Source organism: Coregonus lavaretus (assembly GCF_964263955.1).
Source record: "Coregonus lavaretus genome assembly, chromosome: 1".
NCBI lineage: Eukaryota > Metazoa > Chordata > Actinopteri > Salmoniformes > Salmonidae > Coregonus > Coregonus lavaretus.
This window is the reverse complement of record NC_139988.1, coordinates 41,424,150-41,452,048: the sequence shown is the minus strand read 5'-3', so window position 1 is coordinate 41,452,048 and position 27,899 is coordinate 41,424,150. Positions and strand designations below refer to the sequence as shown.

At 42.4% G+C, this 27,899-nt stretch overlaps 1 pseudogene across 1 annotated transcript in view; it reads right to left on the bottom strand.

The window, feature by feature from the left end:
• Positions 1-1,420: 1,420 nt before the first annotated feature.
• LOC311132280 (receptor-type tyrosine-protein phosphatase epsilon-like) overlaps positions 1,421-27,899 on the bottom strand; it is a 68,051-nt pseudogene continuing 41,572 nt past the window's right edge. Inside the window, exons 12-20 of the transcript in view lie at positions 23,458-23,593; positions 23,216-23,365; positions 22,995-23,088; positions 22,672-22,748; positions 22,445-22,579; positions 10,027-10,152; positions 9,621-9,772; positions 1,933-2,068; positions 1,421-1,733 (exon numbers count right to left, since the gene is read on the bottom strand). The product of the transcript in view is annotated as a receptor-type tyrosine-protein phosphatase epsilon-like (transcript). The remainder of the gene's footprint in view (positions 1,734-1,932; positions 2,069-9,620; positions 9,773-10,026; positions 10,153-22,444; positions 22,580-22,671; positions 22,749-22,994; positions 23,089-23,215; positions 23,366-23,457; positions 23,594-27,899) is intronic.

The window sequence follows — 27,899 nt, the reverse complement described above, 5'->3', positions numbered from 1 at the left end:
TAATGAATCCATAAATGTACCTTTGGTATGAAAAGGATAGCCTACCAACACTTAATAACCAGTTAACCAGGTAATTTGAATGTTTATTATATTACATTTATGATCATATACTGTATATATATTTCATAGTAAATGACAGAACATAGACATTTCAGAAACTAGCTTCCTGAAATGTGCTATTGTCAATAACCGGGTGGCAGATAGCCTAACGTGTTGCCTAGCGGTTAAGAGTGTTGGGCTAGTAAATTAAAGACCACTGGTTTGAATCCCTGAGGCGGCTAGGTGAAAAATCTTAACCATAATTGCTCCTGTAAGTTGCGCTGGATAAGAGTGTCTGCTAAATTACAATAAATAATAATTAAGTTAATTAGTGATTGATATGAGGGCACTGTGACTGAACACTCCATATCAAGAGGAAATTGATGCCTGTCTCTAAATTACACTTTTCAAGTTGAGAATAAAGCATATATTTTTGGTATATTGGTATTATAATAATTTGCCTTAACCCCAATCATGTTAATTACATAGATGAAGGCTGTTTTATTAACTATATGGAAATAGTGAAAATTATATTTTATTGAAATCTAACTTCTTAAGTTAGTCTTGAAAAACTTAATTTTTACTTAATCAGAAACTTTTTCTAATCTTTGTATGGTACTGCTTCATGCAAACATACAAATGCTGAAATGTTAGGTCCAATATACTGTAGTTATTTTGAAAAGCATATGAATGCTATATATTCCAACCCAAACATTTTTTTTACAACTGTATGTATATGAACAGCCATTTGTTGGTGAGGTTAGATGATAATAGCTGTTTGAATCAGATGGCAATTCAAAGTTTTCCAAATATATTGTTTTCCATTGGATACTCAATATGCTGTTGATATGAAAAAACATATCATACACCGCAAATATTGAATGGCACTTTAAGTCACTTGTCACTTGTAAGGTCAGTAATACATTGACAAACTCTTATGGCAGGTTGTGTATCTTTACAACAGCATTTTTTTTGTCCAATCTGTGGACTTCCATAGTATGTGCCATAGCTATGGTACAGACCACAGGCAATGAAAGGCAATCTCATGGTATTTTTTTTTTTTTTACATACTCAAAATGTACATTAAATTCTACATTATATAAATAGATAAAGATTATATGCATAAGTTAATTAATAAATACACTGAGTGTACAAAATATTAAGGACATCTCCTCTTTCCATGACATAGACTGACCAGGTGCAACTCAATATTAGGAAGGTGTCCTTAATGTTTTATACACTCAGTGTATATACATAATGTTAACATAATAACATATTTTCAGTATTGTCTTGAGTCAGAGGACCTATTCAATTAAACCCTTCATTCCCGTTTTTGATCGAATGGTCTTAGGTTTTCAATTCAAATACTGAGGACACAAAGCTAGTTGAAAAGTCCATGACTAAATAGACATAATATAATATTTTATTTGGGGCTGTTTTGAACGAGCAAACAAAAAAACAGACAGACAAACAAACAAATATATTACAATATGATACAATACGTTTAAGTACTGGTGATAGGTGCAAAGTGTAAAAAGAGCTTAAAAGAGCTTAGAAAAGAAGGTTCCAACAAAATGGTATATGCTAGGTGGAAAAATACATGGGTGTAGCAGATATTGTCATTTGAAATTGGCATAGTCTGAGAAAATGTCAACAAAATCTTTAACCACTCTGTAGCAGAAGTCATATTGTTCCTGAAACAACAAACAAACAAAACACACAACACAAACATAAATCACTGAAATACATAATTGTCATTATTTTGAAGATAATTTGAATGTATGTCATCTTTATACTGTATATTTTCATTAATGTAGGCTACCATCACCTATGATAGAAATTGTATCCAAACATGGTAAACAATGTGTTTATGCTACGATATGTAATACCTACCACAGTCTGAACCATGTGTGGTCTCTTCATACGTAAGCTCTTGACTGTCTGAAACACGTCCAGTAGGCCCTCTGCTTTCACCCGCTCCAGAATATTACTCAGGGCGATGAATGTCCCGGTCCGACCCGCACCAGCACTGAGAAATAAACCCAGGACAGAATCATCAGCATCTACAGCAACAGATACGTTTGCTCTAAAGGCCAGTAACTACCATTAGAGGGTACTGTATTTGTATTTATTATGGATCCCCATTAGCTGCTGCCAAGGCGGCAGCTACTCTTCCTGGGGTCCAGCAAAATTAAGGCAGTTATACATTTTTAAAAACATTACAATACATTCATAACAGATTTCGCAACATATTAAGTGTGTGCCCTCAGGCCTCTACTCTACTACCACATATCTATAACACAAAATCCATGTGTACGTGTGTATAGTGCGTATGTTATCGTGTGTTTGTATGCACGTGTCTATGTTTGTGTTGCTTCACAGTCCCCGCTGTTCCATGAGGTGTATTTCTATCTGTTTTTTAAATCTAATTTTATTGCTGGCATGAGTTACTTTATGTGGAATAGAGTTCCATGTAATCATGGCTCTATGTAGTACTGTGCGCCTCCCATAGTCTGTTCTTGACTTGGGGACTGTGAAGAGACCTCTGGTGGCATGTCTTGTGGGGTCTGCATGGGTGTCCGAGCTGTGGGCCAGTAGTTCAAACAGACAGCTTGGTGCATTCAACATGTCAATACCTCTCACAAACACAAGTAGTGATGAAGTCAATCTCTCCTCCACTTTGAGCCAGGAGAGATTGACATGCATATTATTAATGTTAGTCCCTCTTCGTGGTACCTGACCACACGACTGAACAGTAGTCCAGGTGCGACAAAACTAGGACCTGTAGGACCTGCCTTGTTGATAGTGCTGTTAAGAATGCAGAGCAGTGCTTTATTATAGACAGACTTCTCCCCATCCTAGCTACTGTTGTATCAATATGTTTTGACCATGACAGTTTACAATCCAGGGTTACTCCAAGCAATTTATTGAATATGTGCTTAGAACTGAATGTGAGTCAAGGGAGTATACTACATTCCATACACCCTCAGGGCTCTACCAGTTCACTGTCATGCCGTTTGGGCTGCATTGAGCGCCAAAGCAATGCACTAATTTCACAACATTCTATGTATTTTATCGTGTTGGATTTCCTTGGTGCAGCAAAACAGGTAAGTTACACTACATGACTAAAAGTATGTGAACACCTCCTCGTTGAAGATCTCATTCCAAAATCATGGGCATTAATATGGAGTTGGTTGCCCCTTTGCTGCTATAACAACCTCTACTCTTCTGGGAAGGCTTTCCACTAGATGTTGGAACATTGCTGCGGGGACTTGCTTCCATTCAGCCACAAGAGCATTAGTGAGGTCGGGCACTGATGTTGAGTGATTAGGCCTGGCTCGCAGTCGGCGTTCCAATACAACCCAAAGGTGTTCGATGGGGTTGAGGTCAAGGCTCATTGCAGGCTCATTCATGTTCTTCCACACCGATCTCAACAAACCATTTCTGTATGGACCTCGCTTTGTGCATGAGGGCATTGTCAAGATGAAACAGGAAAGGGCCATCCCCAAACTGTTGCCACAGCCCCAGACCATTATTCCTCCTCCACCAAACTTTACAGTTGGCACTATGCATTCGGGCAGGTAGTGTTCTCCTGGCATTCGCCAAACCCAGATTTGTCCGTCAGACTGCCATATGGTGAAGCGTGATTTATCACTCCAGATAACGTATTTCCACTGCTCCAGAGTCCAATGGTGGCGAGCTTTACACCACTTGGCATTCCGTATGGTGATCTTAGGCTTGTGTGTGGCATCCTATGACGGTGTCGCGTTGAAAGTCACTGAGCTCTTCAGTAAGGCCATTCTACTGCCAATGTTTGTCTATGGGGATTGCATGGCTGTGTGCTTGATTGTATATACCTGTCAGCAACGGGTGTGGCTGAAATAGCCGAATCCACTAATTTGAAGGGGTGTCCACATACTCTATATATACAAAAGGATCTTGTTAGTGGTTGATAGGAGAGATCTCTAACAGTAGAGCTCCTAGATCTACAGCTTCCTATTCTCCCATTTCCCTAACCATAGGGCTATACTGCAAACCCTACAACTTACACCATCCTTTCCCATTTGTATTGAAAGCAATTAGTTGGAGAAAAGGTGACCTTTGACTAATAGTACTAATAATCAGCCTCCCTTAAAGACACTAATCCAAACGGTAGCACTAATAAGTCTGCTATCTCTCACTCTCTTTGGATTGAGTCAGTGCTTACAATGCCGGTGAGAGAGCGAGAAGAGAGAGGGTGATTGTAATGGGCAAGCCCCCACTCCCAGCGGATGAGAATAAGCTTTAAAAATCTCCTCTTTAGACAGGCCCTGATGAAGGAATATGAGAGAGTGATGACACCATTTCCTGTTGTTAGCTCATTCTATCAGATTAATCAAAGCCGGAGTGGTAGGAGATTTCACTTTGAGAGGTTTTAATTGACTGTGAATCAGTGGATTGGATCAATCCCAGTGGGCCGTGCTGCATGAGAAGTACTTCACCTGGAGCTACGCATGTTCTGATCAGAGCTTTTACAGCAGTCTTTCACACAAGTCTTTATAAAGAGTTGGGCTGTAGAACAGAGTCTACAAAGGCAAAATGGAGAAAAGTCATAGATTTTCTTTAAAACATTATTTTGTGTTTGGTATGATCCTAATGTGTTTTTAAACCCCTAGAGACGATTGACACACTACATAACAAAAAATATCCCCATCAGAATCTGTCAGATTAAGCTAGAGGTATCTGTTTTTTTGCATTGGATGTGTCTCAATCCACCGCATCTGCCAGTGTTGCACTTCCACATCTGTGGTGAAAGGTGGTAGAGCTAGCACAAAAACGTCTGTAACGTCCGAACGGTTTGACCTACAAACGATTAAGGGGAGACTCTCACGAACATGATGGTGTTCTCCGTTTTGCTCTTCGACCACCACAAGGGTCAGGAGACTCATCTGATGTCGGTACCGTCGACGTGCCAACTTCTGTTTGGTAGCGTTCGAACCATTTGGGCTACAAATTAATGGGAACACAATGGTGTTCTCCGTTATGCTCTACGACCCCCTAAAGGTAACCTGTACCGGTTTTAAAAAACTAATGGAAGTATGAAGGTAGTTTTGTGCCTACCCCAAAAAGGGGTTAAAAATGTGCAAAAAAAATTATATATATACAGTGAGGGAAAAAAGTATTTGATCCCCTGCTGCTTTTGTATGTTTGCCCACTGACAAAGACATGATCAGTCTATAATTTTAATGGTAGGTTTATTTGAACAGTGAGAGACAGAATAACAACAAAAAAATCAAGAAAAACGCATGTCAAAAATGTTATAAATTGATTTGCATTTTAATGAGGGAAAAAAGTATTTGACCCCTCTGCAAAACATGACTTAGTACTTGGTGGCAAAACCCTTGTTGGCAATCATATAGGTCAGACGTTTCTTGTAGTTGGCCACCAGGTTTGCACACATCTCAGGAGGGATTTTGTCCCACTCCTCTTTGCAGATCTTCTCCAAGTCATTAAGGTTTCGAGGCTGACGTTTGGCAACAGGAACCTTCAGCTCACTCCACAGATTTTCTATGGGATTAAGGTCTGGAGACTGGCTAGGCCACTCCAGGACCTTAATGTGCTTCTTCTTGAGCCACTCCTTTGTTGCCTTGGCCGTGTGTTTTGGGTCATTGTCATGCTGGAATACCCATCCACGACCCATTTTCAATGCCCTGGCTGAGGGAAGGAGGTTCTCACCCAATATTTGACGGTACATGGCCCCGTCCATCGTCCCTTTGATGCGGTGAAGTTGTCCTGTCCCCTTAGCAGAAAAACACCCCCAAAGCATAATGTTTCCACCTCCATGTTTGACGGTGGGGATGGTGTTCTTGGGGTCATAGGCAGCATGCCTCCTCCTCCAAACACGGCGAGTTGAGTTGATGCCAAAGAGCTCGATTTTGGTCTCATCTGACCACAACACTTTCACCCAGTTCTCCTCTGAATCATTCAGATGTTCATTGGCAAACTTAAGACGGGCCTGTATATGTGCTTTCTTGAGCAGGGGGACCTTGCGGGCACTGCAGGATTTCAGTCCTTCACGGCGTAGTGTGTTACCAATTGTTTTATTGGTGATTATGGTCCCAGCTGCCTTGAGATCATTGACAAGATCCTCCCGTGTAGTTCTGGACTGATTCTTCACCGTTCTCATGATCGTTCTTCACCGTTCTCAAGGTTGTTCCTTAAAAGTAATTTCCTCTCAATCTTAAATAAACATGCCCCATTCAAAAAATACAGAACTAAGAACCGATATAGCCCCTGGTTCTCCTCAGACTTGACTGCCCTTGACCAGCACAAAAACATCCTGTGGCGTACAGCATTAGCATCAAATAGCCCCCGCGATATGCAACTTTTCAGGGAAGTTAGGAACCAATATACACAAGCAGTCAGGAAAGCAAAGGCTAACTATTTCAAACAGAAATTTGCATCCTGTAGCACTAACTCCAAAAAGTTTTGGGACACTGTAAAGTCCATGGAGAATAAGAGCACTTCCTCCCAGCTGCCCACTGCACTGAGGCTAGGAAACACTATCACCACCGATAAATCTACAATAATCGAGAATTTCAACAAGCATTTTGCTACAGCTGGCCATGCTTTCCATCTGGCTACCACTAACCCGGCCACCAACTCTGCACCCTCTGCTGCAACTTGCCCATTCCCCCCCCGCTTCTCCTTCACACAAATTCAGACAGCTGATGTTTTGAAAGCGCTGCAAAATCTGGACCCCTACAAATCAGCTGGGCTAGACAATCTGGACCCTTTCTTTCTAAAACTAGCCGCCGAAATTGTCGCAACCCCTATTACTAGTCTGTTCAACCTCTCTTTCATAACGTCTGAGATCCCCAGAGATTGGAAAGCTGCCGCGGTCATCCCCCTCTTCAAAGGGGGTGACACTCTAGATCCAAACTGCTACAGACCTATATCCATCCTGCCCTGCCTTTCGAAAGTATTCGAAAGCCAAGTTAACAAACAGATCATCGACCATTTCGAATACCACCGTACCTTCTCCGCTATGCAATCCGGTTTCCGAGCTGGTCACGGGTGCACTTCAGCCACGCTCAAGGTCCTAAACGATATTATAACCGCGATTGATAATAGACAGTACTGTGCAGCCGTCTTCATCGACCTGGCCAAGGCTTTCGACTCTGTCAACCACCGCATTCTTATTGGCAGACTAAATAGCCTTGGTTTCTCAAATGACTGCCTCGCCTGGTTCACCAACTACTTCTCAGATAGAGTTCAGTGTGTCAAATCGGAGGGCCTGTTGTCTGGACCTATGGCAGTCTCTATGGGGGTGCCACAGGGTTCAATTCTTGGGCCGACACTTTTCTCCGTGTATATCAATGATGTCGCTCTTGCTGCTGGTGACTCTCAGATCCACCTCTATGCAGACGACACCATTTTGTATACATCTGGCCCTTCATTGGATACTGTGTTAACAAACCTCCAAACGAGCTTCAATGCCATACAACAATCCTTCAGTAGCCTTCAACTGCTCTTAAACACTAGTAAAACTAAATGCATGCTTTTCAATCGAACGCTGCTGGCACCCGCCCACCCGACTAGAATCACCACTCTCGACGGGTCTGACCTAGAGTATGTGGACAACTACAAATACCTAGGTGTCTGGTTAGACTGTAAACTCAACTTCCAGACTCACATAAAGAATCTCCAATCCAAAGTTAAATCTAGAATCGGCTTCCTATTTCGCAACAAAGCCTCCTTCACTCATGCTGCCAAACATGCCCTCGTAAAACTGACTATCCTACCGATCCTTGACTTCGGCGATGTCATTTACAAAATAGCCTCCAACACTCTACTCAGCAAATTGGATGTAGTCTATCACAGTGCCATCCGTTTTGTCTCCAAAGCCCCATACACTACCCACCACTGTGACCTGTACGCTCTTGTTGGCTGGTCCTCACTACATGTTCGTCGTCAAACCCACTGGCTCCAGGCCATCTATAAATCACTGCTAGGCAAATCCCCGCCTTATCTTAGCTCATTGGTCACCATAGCAGCACCCACCCGTAGTCTGCGCTCCAGCAGGTATATCTCACTGGTCATTCCCAAAGCCAACACCTCCTTTGGCCGCCATTCCTTCCAGTTCTCTGCTGCCAATGACTGGAACGAATTGCAAAAATCTCTGAAGCTGGAGACTCTTATCTCCCTCAATAACTTTAAGCATCAGTTGTCAGAGCACCTTACCGATCACTGCACCTGTACACAGCCCATCTGAAATTAGCCCACCCAACTACCTCATCCCTATATTGTTATTTATTTTGCTCTTTTGCACCCCAGTATCTCTATTTGCACATAATCTCTTGCACATCTAGCATTCCAGTGTTAATACTATTGTAATTATTCTGCACTATAGCCTATTTATTGCCTTACCTCCATAACTTGCTACATTTGCACACACTGTATATATATTTTCTGTTGTATTTCTGACTTTATGTTTTTTACCCCATATGTAACTCTGTGTTGTTTTTATTGCACTACTTTGCTTTATCTTGGCCAGGTCGCAGTTGTAAATGAGAACCTGTTCTCAACTGGCTTACCTGGTTAAATAAAGGTGAAAAAAATATAAAAATAAAAAAAATCATTGCAACTCCACGAGGTGAGATCTTGCATGGAGCCCCAGGCTGGGGGAGATTGACAGTTCTTTTGTGTTTCTTCCATTTGCGAATAATCTGTTGTCACCTTCTCACCAAGCTGCTTGGCGATGATCTTATAGCCCATTCCAGCTTTGTGTAGGTCTACAATCTTGTCCCTGACATCCTTGGAGAGCTGTTTGGTCTTGGCCATGGTGGAGAGTTTGGAATCTGATTGATTGATTGCTTCTGTGGACAGGTGTCTTTTATACAGGTAACAAATTGAGATTAGGAGCACTCCCTTTAAGAGTGTGTTCCTAATCTCAGCTCGTTACCTGTATAAAAGACACCTGGGAGCCAGAAATCTTTCTTATTGAGAGGGGGTCAAATACTTATTTCCCTCATTAAAATGCAAATCAATTTATAACATTTTTGACATGCGTTTTTCTGGATTATTTTTTTGTAATTCTGTCTCTCACTGTTCAAATAAACCTACCATTAAAATTATAGACTGATCATTTCTTTGTCAGTGGGCAAACTTACAAAATCAGCAGGGAAATAAATACTTTTTTCCCTCACTGTATATATTTCCTGAGTTTTTTAAATATCTCCTTGATTTAGGACAGATACCTCAAAACCTTGTTTCTTATGATACATTTTTTGACTGTCCTTTTTGCCATTTATGAATGTGTTATTCAATGCGTTTCTACGGGCTTTAGTAGTAAAGGCCAAAATCTATATTTTATCCAAAAGAAATTGGATATATATTTTTTTTATACCTAAAGGGGTCCTAAAATTCCAAATCAAATAGCTAAATGATCCATAGTATGACCATCTGAAAACAATTACATATGTCAGCTTAGCACCCCCCCTCCCTCAACTTTTTACACTCCAAGTAATTAAAAGGGCAGTAGTAATGAGAGTGTTTTGGGCTCCCAGATTTGGTTTGTGTGTACAGTACATGTCCCTTACCTGCAGTGTACTATGATATGGTGGTTTCCAGACTGTTGTTGCTGTCTCTGCACTGAAGCAATGATGTCGATCATTCCCTTTCCCTCTGCCGGTATTCCGATCTCAGGCCAGCCGTGTAAATGAAAGTGCCGGACGTGCCTTGACTGTTTTTCCTGGTGATGGGAAACATATGTGATTCATCATTACATACATTAGTATACCTGGTAACGAAAAATAAACCTAACATGAACCTGACACAATTCACTTCAAGATAAGACACACATTTAGATAACAGAATACCATTGATTAGAGGACCAAACCCAGTGATCCTAAAGGACAAAAATAATTTACATCACAAATAATATATTTAAAATACATCCATATCGGGTAGCTCGCGTAAATGCTTGTTTATGTGAAGGAAACTCACTGGTCCATATGTGAGCACAATGTCCTTCAGAGTGAAAGTGTCACATAGGGCATCCCCTTTCAGCTCCAAAGTGTAGTCTCCAAACGTCACAGTGCCCTCTGCTGGCCAGTACTGGAAACATTTGTCCTGGGGACAGATTAATGTCAGGCAGGGGTGTCAAACATATAGCCCACAGGTGGGAAAAACAACCTAAATCTACGTTGAAATGACTAATAACAAATCGAAACTGTGTAGTAATTATCATGGTTTAAAAGAAAATATAATGATAATGGACCTAGACTTATATGGTCTCTCTGTCTAGCTTGTTAAAAATCCACTAATTGAAAGCTAGACAGTCAGGGCGCATTGAAAATACAGAAAAACGATGGATAGAAATGTCTTTGCTAATTTTGACGACAAGGAAATATAACAAATGTTTGAGCGGCCCTCCGGACTACTGTGAAGTCCAAATACGGGCCCTCGGGGAAAAATGAATTTGACACCCCTGATGTAAGGCAATTCTACATGGACATTTCTGTAGAAGATCAAGACTATAGAACATTTAACCCCCCCCCCCAAAAAAAAAAAATTCTAAGATAAATAAATATTTTGTCTATCACTATTAGAGGCAGCTAACTAGCAACGTGCATGCCACGCCCACCTGAGGATCTCTATTTCCTGTGTTTGAGGGGTGCAAAATCGACTGGATTGATTGCTTTAATTTTACACTGGTGACTCTTTCCCACTCTTGCTTGTGCCATTAGTTATTTTCCATTAACGTTACGACCTCGGAAACATTTGTAATGACCTGTTAAACACACTCTGGTAACGGCTGAAATGGGCTCAATGGTTTTCCAGTGCATCTATTGGGTGTTGATTTTTTGTGCAAATGAAAAAAGTAAACATTTTATACAGTTGACTTTTTTTTTAATTAGACGCGCTGAAATTTAAGCAATTTCCGAATAAACATTCTGATTATAGTGATACTGATCTCTCAAACAATGTAAAGCAGGGGTCTCCAACCTCTTCTAGCTACTTTTAAAACTACTCATCTTTTTCTAGCTTTCAAATAGGCACATTATTCTCTTCTCCTCTCACCTGCAACTCTTCCCCAGGTCCTTAGTGTACAAGAAAAAGTAGTGCACTATATTTTCTGTAAATATACCTGGTAAAACAATGGTTAATAAACAACTATAAGGGGGGCCCTATAAAAATCAGACGTTTACATACACCTTAGCCAAATACATTTCAACTTAGTTTTTCACAATTCCTGACATTTAATCCTAGTACAAATTCCCTGTCTTAGGTCCGTTAGGATCACCACTTTATTTTAAGAATGTGAAATGTCAGAATAATAGTAGAGAGAATGATCTATTTCAGCTTTTTATTTATTTCATCACATTCCCAGTGGGTCAGAAGTTTACACACACTCAATTAGCATTTGGCAGCATCACCTTTAAATTGTTTAACTTGGGTCAAACGTTTCGGGTAGCCTTCCACAAGCTTCCCACAATAAGTTGGGTGAATTTTGGCCCATTCCTCCTGACAGAGCTGGTGTAACTGTGTCAGGTTTGTAGGCCTCCTTGCTCGCACACACTTTTCAGTTCTGCCCACAAATTCTATGTAGGTTTGAGGTCAGTGCTTTGTGATGGCCACTCCAATACCTTGACTTTGTTGTCCTTAAGCCATTTTCCCAATCCACATAATTTTCCTTCCTCATGATGCCATCTATTTTGTGAAGTGCACAAGTCCCTCCTGCAGCAAAGCACTCCCACAGCATGATGCTGCCACCCCTGTGCTTCACGGTTGGGATGGTGTTCTTCAGCTTGCAAGCATCCCCCTTTTTCCTCCACACATAATGACGGTCATTATGGCCAAACAGTTCTATTTTTGTTTCATCAGACCAGAGGACATTTCTCCAAAAAGTAAGATCTTTGTCCCCATGTGCAGTTGCAAACCGTAGTCTGGCTTTTTTATGGTGGATTTGGAGCAGTGGCTTCTTCCTTGCTGAGTGGCCTTTCAGGTTATGTCGATATAGGACTTGTTTTACTGTGGATATAGATACTTTTGTACCTGTTTCTTCCAGCATCTTCACAAGGTCATTTGCAGTTGTTCTGGAATTGATTTGCACTTCTCACACAAAAGTATGTTCATCTCTAGGAGACAGAACGCGTCTCCTTCCTGAGCGGTATGATGGCTGCATGGTCCCATGGTGTTTATACTTGCGTACTATTGTTTGTAGAGGTGAACGTGGTACCTTCAGGCGTTTGGAAATTGCTCCCAAGGATGAACCAGACTTGTGGAGGTCTACAATTGTTTTTCTGAGGTCTTGGCTGATTTCTTTTGATTTTCCCATGATGTCAAGCAAAGAGGCACTGAGTTTGAAGTTAGGCCTTGAAATACATCCACAGGTACACCTCCAATTGACTCAAATATTGTCAATTAGCCTATCAGAAGCTTCTAAAGCCATGACATCATTTTCTGGAATTTTCCAACCTGTTTAAAGGCACAGTCAATTTAGTGTATGTAAACTTCTGACCCACTGGAATTGTGATACAGTGAATTATAAGTGAAATAACCTGTCTGTAAACAATTGTTGAAAAAATTACTTGTGTCATGCAGAAAGTAGATGTCCTAACCGACTTGCCAAAACTATAGTTTGTTAACAAGAAATTTGTGGAGTGGTTGAAAAACAAGTTTTAATGACTCCAACCTAAGTGTATGTAAACTTCCGACTTCAACTGTATTTTCCCAAATTATGTCTCAGTTATTTAATTAATTTTATTACAATTGTTCATAGAGAAACAAACAAATTGGATGTTCTGAGTCCATGGCAATTCGTAAATCACATCATATTACAATTTTTGAGTGTAATTCCCCTTTAATTGTGAATCTGGCCTTTTAATTGTGCATCTAGTAGTGAGGAATGTGCCGTCTAATGTGCCGGTCTAGCGATGGTTCTGTACTGCTGCTGCTCATTTCATGGCAAAGTTTGCAAATAACAAATAATAGATACAAAATAGATACTGTGACACTCTGGCTCCGGGACTTTTGTATTTGAGCCAGGGTGTATTTTGTTATGTTGGGTTTGGGTGTATTTCTAGGTTTGCCTTTCTGTTGGCTTCATTTCTAGGTTTGGTCTATGACTCCCAATCGGAGGTAACGAGTGTCAGCTGTCGGCTCGTTATCTCTGATTGGGAGCCATATTTAATCTGAATGTTTTCCTGTGGGAATTGTGGGTTTTTGTTCCGTTTCGGTCAGTGTACCGTGGACTTCATTGAGTCGTCTTTTGTTTTGTAGTTCTATAACGTTTAATTAATAAAGTCATGTTTCTTGGACACGCTGCGCCTTGGTCATACTTAGACGACATAGACGACCGTGACAGAAAAACCCACCATAATAGGACCAAGCAGCGTGTCAAGCGGCAACAGGACCCTGCTCCTAAGGATTCATGGACATGGGGGGAGATACTGGCTGGAGAGGGTCCTTGGGCACAACCGGGAGAATATCGCCGCCCTCGTGAAGAGCTGGAGGCAGCTAAAGCCGAGAGGAGGCGGTATGAGGAGGCAGCACGGAGTCAAGGCTGGAAGCCCGTGGGTACCACCCAAAAATTTCTTGGGGGGGGGCTTAAAGGGAGTGTGGCGAAGTCAGGTAGGAGACCTGCGCCTACTCCCTGGACTTACCGTGGAGAGCGAGAGTACGGGCAGACACCGTGTTACGCAGTAGAGCGCATGGTGTCTCCTGTACGCAGGCATAGCCCGGTTCGGTACATTCCAGCTCCACGTATCGGCCGGGTTAGAGTGAGCGTTGAGCCAGATGTCATGAAGCCGGCCCAACGCATCCGGCTACCAGTGCGTCTTCTCGGGCCGGCGTACATGGCACCAGCCTTACGCATGGTGTTCCCGGTTCGCCCACATAGGCCGGTGCGGGTTATTCCACCTCCCCGTACTGGTCGGGCGACGGGGAGCATCAACCCGGGTAAGGTTGGGCAGGCTCAGTGCTCAAGGGGGCCAGTAAGCCTGCACGGTCCGGTATTTCCGGCGCCACCTCCCCGCTCCAGCCCAGTACCACCAGTGCCTACACCACGCACCAAGCCTCCTGTGTGTTCCCCGAGTCCTGTGCGTCCTGTTGCTGCTCTCCGCACTAGGCCTTATGTGCGTCCCCAGGGTCCAGCATGCCCTGTTCCTTCTCCCCGCACTAGGCTTTATGTGCGTTCCCAGGGTCCAGCATGCCCTGTTGCTTCTCCCCGCACTAGCTCTGAGATGCGTGTCCTCAGCCCGGTACCTCCAGTTCCGGCACCACGCACCAGGCCTACGGTGCGCCTCAGACGGCCAGAGTCTGCCGTCTGCCCAACGGGGCCTGAACTGCCCGTCTGCCCAAAGGCGCTTGAACTGGCCGTCTGGACTGAGCCTGCAAAGCCGCCCGTCTGCCATGAGCCTTCAGAGCCGTCCGCCAGACCGGAGCCGCTAGAGCCTTCCGCCAGACAGGATCAGCCAGAGCCTTCCGCCAGACAGGATCAGCCAGAGTCTTCCGCCAGCCATGAGCAGCCAGATCCGTCAGCCGGCCATGAGCAGCCAGATCCGTCGGCCAGCCATGAGCAGCCAGATCCGTCGGCCAGCCATGAGCAGCCAGATCCGTCAGCCAGCCATGAGCAGCCAGATCCGTCAGCCAGCCATGAGCAGCCAGATCCTTCAGCCAGCCATGAGCCGTCCAGCCAGGATCCGCCAGAGCCAGCCAGCCAGGATCCGCCATTGAGTCCGGTGCTGTCCCTTAGCCCGGTGCTGCCCCTTATCCTGGTGCTGCCCCTTAGTCCGGTGCTGCCCTTTAGTCCGGTGCCGCCCCTTAATCCAGTGGGGTTTAGTTGGGGGGTGGTCAGGTGGAGGAGGCTACGGAGGCAGATAGTGACTAAGGTGGGGTGGGGACCACGACCAGGGCCAGAACCGCCACCGTGGACAGACGCCCACCCAGACCCTCCCCTAGACTGTATGCTGGTGCGCCCGGAGTTCGCACCTTTAGGGGGGGGTACTGTGACACTCTGGCTCCGGGACTTTTGTATTTGAGCCAGGGTGTATTTTGTTATGTTGGGTTTGGGTGTATTTCTAGGTTTGCCTTTCTGTTGGCTTCATTTCTAGGTTTGGTCTATGACTCCCAATCGGAGGTAACGAGTGTCAGCTGTCGGCTCGTTATCTCTGATTGGGAGCCATATTTAATCTGAATGTTTTCCTGTGGGAATTGTGGGTTTTTGTTCCGTTTCGGTCAGTGTACCGTGGACTTCATTGAGTCGTCTTTTGTTTTGTAGTTCTATAACGTTTAATTAATAAAGTCATGTTTCTTGGACACGCTGCGCCTTGGTCATACTTAGACGACATAGACGACCGTGACAGATACTTACTCATGGTATACTTCTATCAGGTAAGCCTGCTTTGCAGTTAACATTTAATTGAGAAGGTTTTGGGGAAAGTATTTCTGTCAACCCACAAGATGGTTATCACATCAACATGCTACACACGGAGTGATAAATAACAATGTGCACCACACAGACAGACAGGGGCAATATTGCTGGAAATTAATTAGCAGATATTGAGTTAGAATTGGCTTTTTAAGCCAATAGTGGCTAACCAGGGGTGAGATAATGTCAAAGTTGGGTTGATTAAATAGTAGCTGGGAGTGTCTGATACTTTAAGGTGAAACGTGAAAAATGCATGTACTTTCAGAATTGTTTTGTGCGAGCTACTCATAGGTGGGCTGCGAGCTACAGGTAAAGTGCCTTGCAAAAGTATTCATCCCCCTTGGTGTTTTTCCTATTTTGTTGCATTACAACCTATAATTTAAATGGATTTTTATTTGGATTTCATGCAATGGACATACACAAAATAGTCAAAATTGGTGAAGTGAAATGAAAAAAAAAATCCAAATCAAAAAAATTAATAATGGAAAAGTGGTGCGTGCATATGTATTCACCCCCTTTGCTATGAAGCCCCTAAATAAGATATGGTGCAACCAATTACCTTCAGAAGTCACATAATTAGTTAGATTGCACACATGTGGACTTTATTTGTCACATGATCTGTCACATGATCTCAGTATATTTACACCTGTTCTGAAAGGCCCCATAGTCTGCAACACCACTAAGCAAGGGACACCACCAAGCAGGTGGCACCATGAAGACCAAGGAGCTCTCCAAACAGGTCAGGGACAAAGTTGTGGAGAAGTACAGGTCATGGTTGGGTTATAAAAAAACATCAGAAACTTTTAACATCCCACCATTAAATCCATTATTAAAAAATGAAAAGAATATGGCACCACAACAAACCTGCCAAGAGAGGGCCGCCCACCAAAACTCACAGACCAGGGAAGGAGGGCATTAATCAGAGAGGCAACAAAGAGACCAAAGATAACCCTGAAGGAGCTGCAAAGCTCCACAGCGGAGATTGGAGTATCTGTCCATAGGACCACTTTAAGCCATACACTCCACAGAGCTGTGCTTTATGGAAGAGTGGCCAGAAAAAAGCCATTGCTTAAAGAAAAAAATAAGCAAACACGTTTGGTGTTCGCCAAAAGCCAAGTGGGAGACTCCCCAAACATATGGAAGAAGGTACTCTGGTCAGATGAGACTAGAAATGAAAAAAAAAAACGCTATGTCTGGTGCAAACCCAACACCTCTCATCACCCCGGGAACACCATCCCCACAGTGAAGCATGGTGGTGGCAGCATCATGCTGTGAGGATGTTTTTCATCGGCAGGGACTGGGAAACTGGTCAGAATTGAAGGAATGATGGATGGTGCTAAATACATGGAAATTCTTGAGGGAAAACTCAAATCCAGAGATTTGAGACTGGGACGGAGGTTCACCTTCCAGCAGGACAATGACCCTAAGCATACTGCTAAAGCAACACTCAAGTTGTTTAAGGGGAAACATTTAAATGTCTTGGAATGGCCTAGTCAAAGCCCAGACCTCAATCCAATTGAGAATCTGTGGTATGACTTAAAGACTGCTGTACACCAGCGGAACCCATCCAACTTGAAGGAGCTGGAGCAGTTTTGCCTTGAAGAATGGGCAAATTGTATTTTATTTTTTAGTCATTTAGCAGACGCTCCATTGAGCGACTTACAGTTAGTGAGTGCATACATTTTCATACTAGCCCCCCGTGGGAATCGAACCCACAACCCTGGCGTTGCAAGCGCCATGCTCTACCAACTGAGCTACACGGGAAAAATCCCAGTGGCTAGATGTGTCAAACTTATAGAGACATACCCCAAGAGACTTGCAGCTGTAATTGCTGCAAAAGGTAGCTCTACAAAGTATTGACTTTGTTCACACTCAAGTTCTGTTGTCTTGTCTTATTTCTTGTTTGTTTCACCCCCAAAAATATGTTGCATCTTCAAAGTGGTGGGCATGTTGTGTAAATCAAATGATACAAATCCCCCAAAAAAATCCATTTTAATTCCAGGTTGTAAGGCAACAAAATAGGAAAAATGCCAAGGGGGGTGAATACTTTCGCAAGCCACTGTAGCTAGCGATCGACATGTTGGAGACCCCTGGTGTAAAGTATGCATAGATAGGTATAATCTAGAGCCAAGCATTTTGTTTTTAAATCGCGTGGGTATCCTTCTCTACACACTTATTAAATTATGCAAAAGAATGTGACAACAACAGTATGTATTCATTAATGAGGCAGTCTAGACAGCGCAAGTTAGCGCTGCGTTAGGCCTAAACAGAGGTCTTTGGTGGTTGCAGCCCTGCTCCACCCCTTTATATAATGTCTGCAAATACACCCAGTACACTACGCCGTCATGGATTAAAATCCTGCAGCGCACGCAAGGTCCCCCTGCTCAAGCCAGTGCATGTCCAGGCCCGTCTGAAGTTTGCCAATTACCATCTGGATGATCCAGAGGAGGAATGGGAGAAGGTCATGTGGTCTGATGAGACAAAAATAGAGCTTTTTGGTCTAAACTCCACTCGCCGTGTTTGGAGGAAGAAGAATGATGAGTACAACCCCAAGAACACCATCCCAACCATGAAGCATGGAGATGGAAACATCATTCTTTGGGGATGCTTTTCTGCAAAGGGGACAGGACGACTGCACCGTATTGAGGGGAGGATGGATAGGGCCATGTATCGCGAGATCTTGGCCAACAACTTCCTTCCCTCAGTAAGAGAATTGAAGATGGGTCGTGGCTGGATCTTCCAGCATGACAACGACCCGAAACACACAGCCAGGGCAACTAAGGAGTGGCTCCGTAAGAAGCATCTCAAGGTCCTGGAGTGGCCTAGCCAGTCTCCAGACCTGAACCCAATAGGAAATCTTTGGAGGGAGCTGAAAGTCCGTATTGCCCAGCGACAGCCCCGCAACCTGAAGGATCTGGAGAAGGTCTGTATGGAGGAGTGGGACAAAATCCCTGCTGCAGTGTGTGCAAACCTGGTCAAGACCTACATGAAAAGTATGATCTCTGTAATTGCAAACAAAGGTTTCTGTACCAAATATTAAGTTCTGCTTTTCTGATGTATCAAATACTTATGTCATGCAATAAAATGCAAATTAATTACTTAAAAAATCATACAATGTGATTTTCTGGATTTTTGTTTTAGATTCTGTCTCTCACAGTTGAAGTGTACCTATGATAAAAAATTACAGACCTCTACATGCTTTGTAAGTAGGAAAACCTGCAAAATCGGCAGTGTATCAAATACTTGTTCTCCCCACTGTATATGATCATGGCTCGGGGAAAGGGCTGTTCGATACAGGTCTGCACAACTCCGTAATAAGGTGGATGGAAGTCCCAGATGCATGTGTAATGGCCATCTGATTAAAGCGGTTGTCGAATGCAGATAAGACAGTTTAGTACAGTCAGCCAGAACTGCTATTGGGCACAATCTTCCCTGTCCTTGTGTGAAGAGAAAAAGCCAATCACTTGTTTGAAAGACTGTGACAAACTTTTTATTTTGTGGAGTGGCAGCTTTTCTGATGGTATGTGGTTGAAAATATAACAACAATATGACAACATTGAGTCAATAACTATCCTTGAATCAACCAATCAATACTGTACTGTAAATAAAAAACATTAGAAGTTCAATGGTATGTTTACTTTATAATGCTATGAATACAACTACTGGAGTAAACAATGTTGTCATGGGATTGATTTAACCATTTTGCATGTGGCAAAATGTGCATTGAAGGACAGTTCGTAACACTTTATTTGGATAGTCAATCCGGGGTGCTGATAAATCGAAATAAAAAATAAAATAAAAAAACAAACGTTTTGTGTCCTAGCCAACAGCATTGCCTCTCATTAAAACCCCCTAGAGTCTAAACCTTTGGAGAGCTAAGCTAACATATGGAATTGTTTTAAGATGGTCATACCGTGGATCATTTAGCTATTTGATTTTGAATTATAGGATACCTGTAGGTATAGATAAATAGATAGACAATAGATAATTTTATACAAAATTGAATTTGGCCTTACTGCTATTATTGAATAATACATTCATACATGGCAAAACAAATAGTCAAAAAACACCTCAAAGGAAGTATGTTTTGAAGTGTCTTTCCTATATCTGAACAATTTGTTGTTGTTGTTTTTTCACTGTGGAATGACCCGTATACCTTTAACATCGAATTGCCCTATTCACTTCCATATTTTGGCCTGGTACTGGATTACCTTCAGACGAGTCTTGTAAAGCTTGTGGGCGTCGTAGAGCAAAACAACAAACATGTACGTATTTGTGAGAGGCTCAGCTTTTGTTGGTGGGGTCATATTATGTAGCTCAAACCGTTCGGACTCTGCAGAAGTTTTTGTGAGAAGACTGATTTTCAGGATTTCTCTTGGTCTGACAAACACAGCGGTAGCTCTGCCACCTTCCATCGCAGATGCGGAAGGCCGACATCGGCGGATGCGGTGAATTGAGACGCAGCCCATGCGAAACACAAATGTCTAGCTTAAACATTTTTGTATTATGCTAATTAGACTTCCATGCAGGCGCAGACATAGACTCTTACATGCTTGATAATGTATTTTGCCACAGGTCCTTGGTGTTTCTGAGAAATATATCTCAAATATAATAAAATATTTCTGTAACAAGTAATTATTTAAAAAGTGCCTCTTAGGGAGACATTCATGGCTCAAAAACAATTTTCTGAATTGCTTCTAAGAGACCCCAGAGCTTCATTGGAAATGTGAAAACCTTAATTTCTGACCAGTTTGATCTTTTTAGCCGTTTCCACTCTGATGCAGCTAGAGGAATGTTCCCTGAAGAGGAGAAACTAAATAATGTCTGAACTGCAGAAGGTATGAATTATAATACAGATTTCCGAAACTCTATGAACAGTAGAATTCCAGGAAAGCGTAAGTGAGAGAAAGGTAAAGTGAGCGAGAGGGAGAGAGGGGGGAAAGGGGGTAGACAGACTGAGAGACAGACAAATGGTAAGTGGAGAAATATGATAATTTTACAGAGACAAATATTTGATTAAATACACTAGGGGAAAAAAAGTATTTAGTCAGCCACCAATTGTGCAAGTTCTCCCACTTAAAAAGATGCGAGAGGCCTGTAACTTTCATCATAGGTACACGTCAACTATGACAGACAAAATGAGAGAAAAAAAATCCAGAAAATCACATTGTAGGATTTTTTATGAATTTATTTGCAAATTATGGTGGAAAATAAGTATTTGGTCAATAACAAAAGTTTCTCAATACTTTGTTATATACCCTTTGTTGGCAATGACACAAGTCAAACGTTTTCTGTAAGTCTTCACAAGGTTTTCACACACTGTTGCTGGTATTTTGGCCCATTCCTCCATGCAGATCTCCTCTACAGCAGTGATGTTTTGGGGCTGTCGCTGGGCAACACGGACTTTCAACTCCCTCCAAAGATTTTCTATGGGGTTGAGATCTGGAGACTGGCTAGGCCACTCCAGGACCTTGAAATGCTTCTTACGAAGCCACTCCTTTGTTGCCCGGGCGGTGTGTTTGGGATCATTGTCATGCTGAAAGACCCAGCCACGTTTCATCTTCAATGCCCTTGCTGATGGAAGGAGGTTTTCACTCAAAATCTCACGATACATGGCCCCATTCATTCTTTCCTTTACACGGATAAGTCGTCCTGGTCCTTTTGCAGAAAAACAGCCCCAAAGCATGATGTTTCCACCCCCATGCTTCACAGTAGGTATGGTGTTCTTTGGATGCAACTCAGCATTCTTTGTCCTCCAAACACGACGAGTTGAGTTTTTACCAAAAAGTTCTATTTTGGTTTCATCTGACCATATGACATTCTCCCAATCCTCTTCTGGATCATCCAAATGCACTCTAGCAAACTTCAGACGGGCCTGGACATGTACTGGCTTAAGCAGGGGGACACGTCTGGCACTGCAGGATTTGAGTCCCTGGCGGCGTAGTGTGTTACTGATGGTAGGCTTTGTTACTTTGGTCCCAGCTCTCTGCAGGTCATTCACTAGGTCCCCCCGTGTGGTTCTGGGATTTTTGCTCACCGTTCTTGTGATCATTTTGACCCCACGGGGTGAGATCTTGCATGGAGTCCCAGATCGAGGGAGATTGTCAGTGTCCTTGTATGTCTTCCATTTCCTAATAATTGCTCCCACAGTTGATTTCTTCAAACCAAGCTGCTTACCTATTGCAGATTCAGTCTTCCCAGCCTGGTGCAGGTCTACAATTTTGTTTCTGGTGTCCTTTGACAGCTCTTTGGTCTTGGCCATAGTGGAGTTTGGAGTGTGACAGTTTGAGGTTGTGGACAGGTGTCTTTTATACTGATAACACGTTCAAACAGGTGCCATTAATACAGGTAACGAGTGGAGGACAGAGGAGCCTCTTAAAGAAGAAGTTACCAAATACTTATTTTCCACCATAATTTGCAAATAAATTCATTAAAAATCCTACAATGTGATTTTCTGGAAAAAAAATTCTCAATTTGTCTGTCATAGTTGACGTGTACCTATGATGAAAATTACAGGCCTCTCTCATCTTTTAAGTGGGAGAACTTGCACAATTGGTGGCTGACTAAATCCTTTTTTTCCCCACTGTATATGCAAAAGAGGCACATATGATTTTCTTAATTTTATCACAAAGTTTAAAAAAAATAACCTGATATACTAAGAAAATGTATATATTAGAAGAAGAAAAAAGGTAACAATTTATAATGAATTGAATTCCTGAATTCCGAAATACCGAAATACCGAAATGCCTGAACTCCATTCATTACTTGTCCGTGCCAGTGCAATGTTTTATGTTCTATAATTCCGTCAATATAAGATGGATTTTAAAAATGCAAAAAGTTCAGAGTAACTTCATCCATTATCCAACAGTAGCATTCATCAGAATTGTATTTTAAACCTTTTAACAATTTTGATGACCATTGCTGAAGTAACAAACAGCTGTTATTTACTGATTAAGTTGTAGTTAGCTCTTGCCACAGTGGGGTCCGTACCTGTTCCCTCTCCTTGAGTTCAGTGAGCATGACGATAGAGTGACACCTGTACTCCCACACCATCCTCCAGAAGTCCTCCACCGTGTGGGACAGGGGACCCTGGGTAGCGATGAAGTAGTTCTTCTGTCTGTAGCCCTGGAAAATAACACACATACTGTTCAGGGCATCATATACGTAAAGACATAAACAGCTCTGGAGAAAGTTAAATGTGCTTACTAAATACTTACATCAATAAATGATGCATTGATGTAGTCCGTGAACTCTTGGCCCCTTTTCATTGATAATATAACCCGGTTGAAGTCATCTGTGGTAAAGCAAAAACCATAACAACTTCATTTATTTCCATCAATAGTTCAACTACTTGTGTCGTTTGTGTCATTTACCTACAGTATATTAATTCCAAAAGTAATACTACTTCATAGGGGTAACTTGGCAAAGTTCTTAGGCCTAAAATGAATTTATATCAAGCATCAATACAGCACTAAGAGTTTGATGGTGGTAGGGTTGTGATGTATTATGGAACAGTTAAGAGTGTCAGAGTACTCCTTACATGGAATGATCTGAAGCACACGGTTCTTCTTCATGTTGGCAGGAAGATTTCCAGTCCTCATGTTCTCCTTCATTATGCGTACATTGGTCAGTTTCTGAGAAGAGAAAATGGGGTGAAATTAGGACTACTTAAGAGAGATGGCTACCCTCATTTGAATGTGACTATAAATGTGAGACAATTTAGGAAAGGATATATACAGTAAGTGTGTGACTGGCCCTTACCCTGAACTCTTCTTCTAGGTCCAGCCTGTCGAGGGGTGCTCTGGTATTGTGGAGCTTCTGCAGGTGGCCTTCCAGAGAGGACACATCCAGCTCTGTGTCACCATACAGATAATACTCCAACAGAGCCTGGTAGATGAATGAGTACTGCATCTGAAATACAGACAGAGCAAGAGATTGGGTGAAAGAGGAATCTTTGCTTGTTTGTGCAGCAGGAACACATTTAAATGTCAGGAAACATTTACATCGGTCTGGACGAGTTGAGAGCGCTGCTCCCGTATTCTGGTCACAAACCCAAAGACATCCAGCCTCTGCTCTACATGCATCATGTCAATCATGGCGTCTATGACGATAAACGTCCCAGTCCTTCCTACCCCAGCACTGGGGAAAGACAAAAGACAGAAGAGAACAGTGACCCTTACATTGTCATAGAACTCTGAGGCAAGTTAGATGATTCAATTGAAAGCAAATGCACTGTATTTATGTGGCCCAGTTTGCCACAGGAATCTTGATTGTGGCATGGCCTAAAATGTGTTAAATTGCAACATGTCCACAAGCAATATTCTAAAAGGCTACATGTCCACAAGCCAACAACATCCACCATGCTTGAAGGGCCAGTCACACAGACAGCAGTCTGGGATACCAGCTTAGGGTGTTGGAAAGCAATCAATGAGGCCCATTCAGGATGCAAAGCCCCAGTGCCAACACCTGCTTCAACAGTTGATCCTGCAAGTGTCTGACTTCAGTGGTGTGGTCAGAGGCGTCATGCCCATAGGGGGCACAGGGGCACGTGCCCCCTCAGGTTTGATCTGTTCATTAAAATTAAAATAAAATAAAATTATATATATATATATATATATATATATATATATATATACAGTACCAGTCAAAAGTTTGGACACACCTACTCATTCAAAGGTTTTTCTTTATTTTTACTATTTTCTACATTGCAGAATAATAACGAAGACATCAAAACTATGAAATAACACATATGGAATCATGTAGTAACCTAAAAAATATATATTTTAGATTCTACAAAGTAGCCACCCTTTGCCTTGATGACAGCTTTGCACATTCTTGGCATTCTTTCAAACAGCTTCATGAGGTAGTCACCTGGAATGCTTTTCCAACAGTCTTGAAGGAGTTCCCACATATGCTGAGCACTTGTTGGCTGCTTTTCCTTACTCTGCGGTCCACCTCATCCCAAACTATCTCAATTGGGTTGAGGTTGGGTGATTGTGGAGGCCAGGTCATCTGATGCAGCACTCCATCACTCTCCTTCTTGGTCAAATAGCCCTTACACAGCCTGGAGGTGTGTTTTGGGTCATTGTCCTGTTTAAAAACAAATGATAGTCCCACTAAGCGCAAACCAGATGGGATGGTGTATCGCTGCAGAATGCTGTAGTAGCCATGCTGGTTAAATGTGCCTTGAATTCTAAATAAATCACAGACAGTGTCACCAGCAAAGCACCCACACACCTCCTCCTCCATGCTTCACGGTGGGAACCACACATGCAGAGATCATTCGTTCACCTACTCTGCTTCTCACAAAGACACGGCGGTTGGAACCAAACATTTCAAATTTGGACTCATCAGACCAAATGACAGATTTCCACCGGTCCAATGTCCATTGCTCGTGTTTCTTGGCCCAAGCAAGTCTCTTCTTCTTATTGGTGTCCTTTAGTAGTGGTTTATTTGCAGCAAATCGACCATGAAGGCCTGATTCATGCAGTCTCCTCTGAACAGTTGATGTTGAGATGTGTCTGTTACTTGAAGTCTGTGAAGCATTTATTTGGGCTGCAATCTGAGGTGCAGTTAACTCTAATGAACTTATCCTCTGCAGCAGAGGTAACGCTGGGTCTTCCTTTCCAGTGGCGGTCCTCATGAGAGCCAGTTTCATCATAGCGCTTGATGGTTTTTGCGACTGCACCTGAAGAAACGTTCAATGTTCTTGACACGTTCCAGATTGACTGACCTTCATGTCTTAAAGTAATGATGGAATGTAATTTCTCTTTACTTATTTGAGCTGTTCTTGCCATAATATGGACTGGGTCTTTTACCAAATAGGTCTATCTTCTGTATACCACTCCTACCTTGTCATAACACAACTGATTGGCTCAAACGCATTAAGAAGGAAAGAAATTCCACAAATTAACTTTTAACAAGGCACACCTGTTAATTGAAATGCATTCCAGGTGACTGCCTCATGAAGCTGGTTGAGAGAATGCCAAGAGTGTGCAAAGCTGTCATCAAGGCAAAGGGTGGCTACTTTGAAGAATCTCAAATATAAAATATATTTTGATTTGTTTAACACTTTTTTGGTTACTACATGATTCCATATGTGTTATTTCATAGTTTTGATGTCTTCACTATTATTCTACAATGTAGAAAATAGTAAAACAATTAAGAAAAACTCTTGTTTTCCTTTAGGAAACTAGGTGTATGTCACACGTCACTACTTCACAGGAGAGGCATTTGAACTTATTTTTGTTGTTGCAGAAATGCCTTCTTGAACATGTGAACTTTCATGTGCCTTAATAACAAACTTGTATGCCATCTGTAAATACAAATATAACTGTTAAATAATGAGCGTAGTTGGTTTAGCCACGGAAAAATACAGGAACCTTCCCGCTATCCATGATTGGCTGAGATAATGGATGGGCTGGACATGCCGAGAGATGAGTTTGGATTGGTCTGCCATGTAGCATGCTTTTGTCTATAACATGAGCTGCTCAGTATGTGTGGATAATACTGTCTACCTCTGCTTTTTTTTAAAGATATCATGAAGAACTGAAAAAGTTTTGCTACTGCTCTCAACATTGCTGCCCTGAAGTTAATAGCGCTATAGACAAAGCTCATTGGGAAAACATTGTGATGGACTACTTTCTCGTGCCATGCTGACACTCTCTGACTAAGTCAGACAATGAGGAAATCCCTGATTTAGGTAAAAACATTTTCATTGAACCAGACATTGTAGTCTTCTGATGACAATGGTGGGGAAGAAACGGTGACATTGTCACGGAAGAAGTTGACCGAGTTTTGAAATCAGTGGAATTCCCGGTGGAAGCAGAGAAATGATTGCCAAATGCGGAGAGCGTGCAAAAAGAGAACACAGGTAGAAGGCTGTTGTATAAAACACCTGTCTCCGGATTACATCTTCAAACTAAGGGCAACCATGGCATCCATGACAGAGGGAGAAGTGTTCATCCATGTATACGGGTAAGAGTCTAGCTACATTTTCAGATATTATACGTTTTTAATTTTGTCAGAAAGTCGTTTTCATTGCAAGTTGAAGCGTACTGTTAGCTAGCTAGCTAATGTTAGCTGGCTGCCTCGCTAGCTAATGTTATGTGTATGATCTATGTAGGAGCTATAGAAAGAGGCCCGAATTCCCGAGTTGGAATTCCGAGTTAGATGACCGTTAAAATAGTTTTTTCCCAGTCATAGTTTTTTTGTTGTTGGAGTTCCCAGTTGTTTTGAATGCGGCATTAGAGTTGGGATTATGGTTGTTTAGCTAGCTAGCTACGTCTAAACAAAAGACTCCACTATGCAAGTAACCATTTCACTGTACTGTTTACACATCCTGTGCATGTGACAAATAAACGTAGATTTTATTTGATATAGTGTGTGTTTACCAGAAACGGTAATGTGAAGAACAACATGACCTGCACCAAAGTCAGATTAGGATATAGGCAAAGGACTAAATAAAGTGTATTTTTACTACTACTTTTTGCTACTACTTTCACCACTTTTAGTCTTGAAAGCTTTGTTTGTTTACTACACTGTGAATCCTTAAAGAGATGGGTGGGGCTAAGGCTTAAGAGGGTGTGAACGATGCTGAATGGGTGTAGACAAAGAAGAGCTCTCCAATACATTCACGGGCCATTTTCTCAAAAGTGGGGTTAGAAGTTTATCAACATAATTACTTTCTCAATGTTCCTCAACTGCAGTAATAATAATAATAATAATATGCCATTTAGCAGACGCTTTTATCCAAAGCGACTTACAGTCATGCGTGCATACATTTTTACGTATGGGTGGTCCCGGGGATCGAACCCACTACCTTGGCGTTACAAGCGCCGTGCTCTACCAGCTGAGCTACAGAGGACCAGTGTATGATATACTATTTTCTTGCTCTGAGTCTGTACTTTTTTCCAATGTAAAAAACACAATTTTAAATGTTGCTACATAGGACCGAATCCAGGTTGTAGGTCACAAATATGGCAAAAGTATGTGGACACCTGCTTGTCGAACATCTCATTCCAAAATCATGGGCATTAATATGGAGTTGGTCCCCCCTTTGCTGCTATACCAGCCTCCACTCGTCTGGCAAGGCTTTCCACTAGATGTCAGAACATTGCTGCGAGGACTTGCTTCCTTTCAGCCACAAGAGCATTAGAGAGGTCGGGCACTGATTTTGGGAGATTAGGCCTGGCTCGCAGTTGGCGTTCCAATTCATCCCAAAGGTGTTCGATGGGGTTGAGGTCAGGGCTCTGTGCAGGCCAGTCAAGTCGACAAACCATTTCTGTATGGACCTCGCTTTGTGCACGGGGGCATTGTCATGCAGAAACAGGAAAAGGCCTTCCCCAAACTGTTGCCACAAAGTTGGAAGCACAGAATCGTATAGAATGTAATTGTATGCTGCAGCATTAAGATTTCACTTCAATGGAACTAAGGGGCCTAGCCT